The sequence below is a fragment of the Cynara cardunculus genome (assembly GCF_001531365.2).
Source record: "Cynara cardunculus var. scolymus isolate 2C chromosome LG 10, CcrdV1, whole genome shotgun sequence".
Classification (NCBI taxonomy): Eukaryota; Viridiplantae; Streptophyta; class Magnoliopsida; order Asterales; family Asteraceae; genus Cynara; species Cynara cardunculus.
Window position 1 is genome coordinate 1,808,376 of NC_037537.1, and position 4,728 is coordinate 1,813,103.

Sequence of the window (4,728 nt, forward strand, 5' to 3'; positions counted from 1 at the left end):
TAAAAAAAAATTTAGTTTGAAAAATCACTGAAAAAATATTAATTTTAATTAAAATAAGTTTTATCAAAAATCTTTTTTAAATGTAATTATTTTTTTTGTAAATGTAAGTCCTTTTTTATTATATATGTTTGATTTTATAGATCTAAATATTTTTTGATTCAAATAATGCATAGGGACTTAATCGTTCAAAATATGAATGTTCATTAGGTTTTTTTCGGATTTTTTTCATTATTTTATCACATTAACCAGTTGTATATGTTACAAGAATATATCTAACAGGTTTTAGAAAGTCTAAATAGTTATTTAACATATTTTGGAATGTCCAATGATTTATTTGTTCCAATAAATTGTCCAAGAACTTAATCATTCCAAACACTAAAGTCCATTGGATTTTTTTAAACTTTTCCCATTATTAAAAATGAATTTTATTTGATTAAAAAAATCTGTCTCTTAATGGTTCTAAAACATTCTGAATGATTTTGTATCATAACCCTTTCTTAACCATTTAGAGTCCTAATTTCATTGAAAACAATTACCAAATAATTATATTTCATTTTTCACTATATCATGAAAGTCTTTTAATCATTATGACCACTTTATGGGTTGTTTGGTAGTTGCTGAATGGTTTGGTACATAATGATTAAGTGGTCAGAATGATTAAGAGACTTTCATAATGTAGTACAAAATGAAATATAATTATTTGGTAATTGTTTACAATGAAATCAAGGTGCTTAATGGTTAAGGGAGGCTCGGAATACAAAATCATTCAAAGAGTTTTAGAACCATTAAGAGAGACTTTTTTTTGTCAAACAAGATTCATCTTTTAATGATTTAGATGTTGTCTTTTAATGGAACTATTAAGAGGTGAACAAACAACCCATTAATCATTCTACACCAAACCATTCAACAGCTGCCAAATAACCCATTAGTCATTTTTTAAAAATAAAAATCATTTTTTTACATTTTTAATATATGAATTAACTCGATTTTAACGTTAAAAAGGAGGCAATGCTATTTGCATCCCATTTAATGTGTCAAGTCGTGTATTATGAATGTAAAAAAACAGGTTTTAAATAAAAAAATAAAATAATAAAAAAAACTATTTTTCATCTATAAAATTAGAATAGTAATTATATTATTAAAATATTTAATATAATTAATGAAATGTTTTTTTTCCAAATTTAGAAAATTTCAGTATCTTTTTTCTACTTTTTTCTATTTTAAAAAAGATTTTATTGAAACAAATATCTCCAATCATTGTGGGTAAGAACTATGTTTTGCATTTTTCTTTTTTTGTTATATTATAATCATTTTATTAAATTAATTTTTTTAATAAAATATAATAAGGGAGTTACTGTACAATAACTTTTTTCTTAAATCTTTCCGATTTCGTATAAAAGATATTCAGTCTGTCATAATATAAGTTAAATAGGGTATTTTTGCTCGTCGTGTCCTTTATATGGATGTCAAAGGCCAGAGAGCCATTTTATTGACTCGTACTGATGAGAATTTTACTCCACTTGAAAAGGAACAAAAAGCTGCTGAATTGGCCTATTTCTTGTGTGTACCAATTGATATTTTTTACATTATAATATTTATTACATCTTTTTAAATTAATTAAAAAACTAATAAAATTAAATCTCACATAAAATTAAAAATAAAAATCAAGATTTTTTTTTTTTGATTAACCTGGATATCCAACCCGTTATGTGAGCCAAATAATCTCAGGGCAACCACCTGCTTTGCAGGTAGCCCAAAGTCACTGCATTTGAACATCCGTAACCACAAGTGGATTTTTGTTTCTTCTTGGATTTGAACCTGTGACCTTCAGGCACTTTTGATCTTTGAAGCCAAACTCAAACCAATCAGGTACCACCCTTGTGGTTAAAAAGTATAGATGACTCATAAAAGCATCTTCAATAGATTTTTTTAAAATGAAAAAAGTACATATTTTGAGCAAATAAATTTCTCCAACAAATTCTTTATAATTGGCATCTAAAATAAAAATAAAAAGCAGTGTTGTAGGAGATGTGAAATTCTCTGAAGATGAACTCTCCAAAAATGATTACCGTGAGATTTTGAGAGAAATATTAACGTTTAGGATAAAAAATAAAATTATATTAAATATTATATATATGAAATATTTTAATAATATAATCAATGTTGTAATCTTCAAAATGGACGAAGAAGTGTTGGGAACTGGAAATCTCTATCTAAGTACAATAGGTGCATTATTGTACTTAGCACAATGCATTATACGAACTAGTGGCTTAAGTTCAACTGTTATCCTACCTGCATATATGAAAATAGAAGAGTACTTGCGCGATGCAGCGAGACATATCTCGATTTTAATATTCTATTTTATTATTTGTCTCTGTCGATGTTATAATATGATTTTATGTGTTTTTAAGAAATCAATAATGATTTTATTTTTAAATAAAATATAAATTTGAAGATATCATAAAAATTTGAAAATCAAAATATATCAATGTTAATATCAAATCAAATATTTAAAAATTTTCATTTTTTATGTAATTTCTTTAACTTAGTTTTCTTATTATAATTTAATTTAAGTTTAATAATAAAATAATTTATTTATGGTTTAATAATATAACATTTTATAAAGATATTAATTAAATATTCTGTTATAATTCAATGATCATCTTAATTATATTTTAGATTTTTATATTTAAAATGAGATGTTTATCTTGTATTTGATTATGTTTATCTGCAGTTAGTTACACGAATTCAGATATAGAGCTTTAATAAGTTGTACTTACGCACAATCCACTTGTAATTTTGAGTTTTAAGTAATATGCATTAATAAACAGTACTTTACGTATAAAAAGTGGTTTTTAAAAGTTTTTGTCAAATGCTTTATAATTGTAAAACCCAAAATTTCGAGGAATAGATAAATTGCCTTTATTATTATTTCTATTTATTTATATGTATATATATGTCAAATAAAAATAGAAATTAAAATAGGTTTAAAATCGGACCAAAAGTGAAGGAAAAGTCAAGCCATGGGTGAAAGTGTAATTTCGCGATAGTTAAAGGGTTGGGTCGGATGTAAGCAGGCCCAAACCAGAATGACCTGTTTTGTAAATGTTCAACAGACCTGCACTGCAGAAGGGCCTGCTGTCAACGTTGGGTGAGGCAGAAGAGGAACAGGCGGTGCCTGGTCCAAAAGGGGAAACTGTGACCTGCCAGTTATAGGCTGTGGAGGAACAGTTTCACAGCCTAAAACTCGGGATTCGGCCGATTTGGTCAACTAATAGGCCAAATCGTTTGAGTATAAATTATGGGCACTGGTTTAGGGTCGCCATTCTTTTAAAAGAAGAAGGAAATCGTCGAGCTTAAGAGAGAAAAACCGGAGTTCAAGACCAGGCAAGAACCCCCTGTTTTCCCGTCATTTAGAGGTAAATGCTCAACCAAAATTTATGTTGTTACAATGTTTAGCTGTACCTTTGACCCTGTGTAGAACTCTATGAAGGCCCACATCCAAACTTCGCGTTTAGAGTTCGAATTCAAAGTTTAGATTTCATTTGGTGAATACACTGTATCGCGTTCTGTTTAGAAACCACTTTAAAGAAGGTTATACAGAAGCTCTGCATGAGAGCTCTGTATCAAGTTATATGGTATAGAAGCTCTACATGGGAGCTTTGTATCAAGTTATGGTAGCCAGAAGCTCTATATGAGAGCTCTGTATCAAGTTGTGTTAGACAGAAGCTTTGGAAGAAACCACAGAAGGGCTCTGGCCCTTAATGTTGAAATAATTTTAGTTAAGTCACAGAGGCTCTGGTCGGGAGACCAGAGGCTCTGGAAGATAGAGACCAGAGGGGCTCTGGCCCTTGAATTATTTTTCCAAGTATGATTTGGGACCAGAAGCTCTGGAAGAGAGACCAGAGGGGCTCTGGTCCTATGTTGAAATAATTTCTAAGTGGCTAAGAACCAGAGGCTCTGGTCATGTAGACCAGAGGCTCTGGAAGAGAGACCAGAGAGGCTCTGCCCTTGATGTGAAATATAATTGCTAAGTATGATTCAACCAGAGGCTCTGGTCGTGAGACCAGAAGCTCTGGAGGAGAAACCACGGAGGCTCTGGCCTAAAGGACTTAAGAGTCCAGAGGCTCTGTCAATGCAACCAGAGGCTCTGGCCGTCCACAGAGGCTCTGGTCTTCTTCCAGACTTAGTCGTTTAAGGTATATAGCTAGATGATACACCTTGTGTCTGAACTCACGTTCCTATAATTTTGTTGAYGTGAARAAYGTTCTTAAGCATAGTTGACCAAGGTTGACCCTAGCCAACGTAGTTGACCGTAAGTTGACCTTTATGTTAACATTTGGGAGAAATTAATCATTTATATGCTATTTACTATTATAAATTGTAGGTTGCCAGACATTGACGTTAGTTAAGCAATCTACGTTAACAGATGAGTCTTCATGAGACTTACAATGGGGTGCATACCTATGTATAAATTTATTTTTGAGCATTATATGATTTATATGATAACGGGTACATATACATGATGTTTCAGTTTACATACATGATATATTTTACATGTATGTCATTTTATGATCAGTTGCATGCTATGTGTTTAAGCAGTTTTCAAATAACTCTAGCATGTTATATCATATGAAAGTTTTATGATCAGTTTTAGCGGGTGAGCATTTGACCAATAAGTCACGACCAGTATAAAACACTACCCGGACAAGTGGGTGATCAATTAAG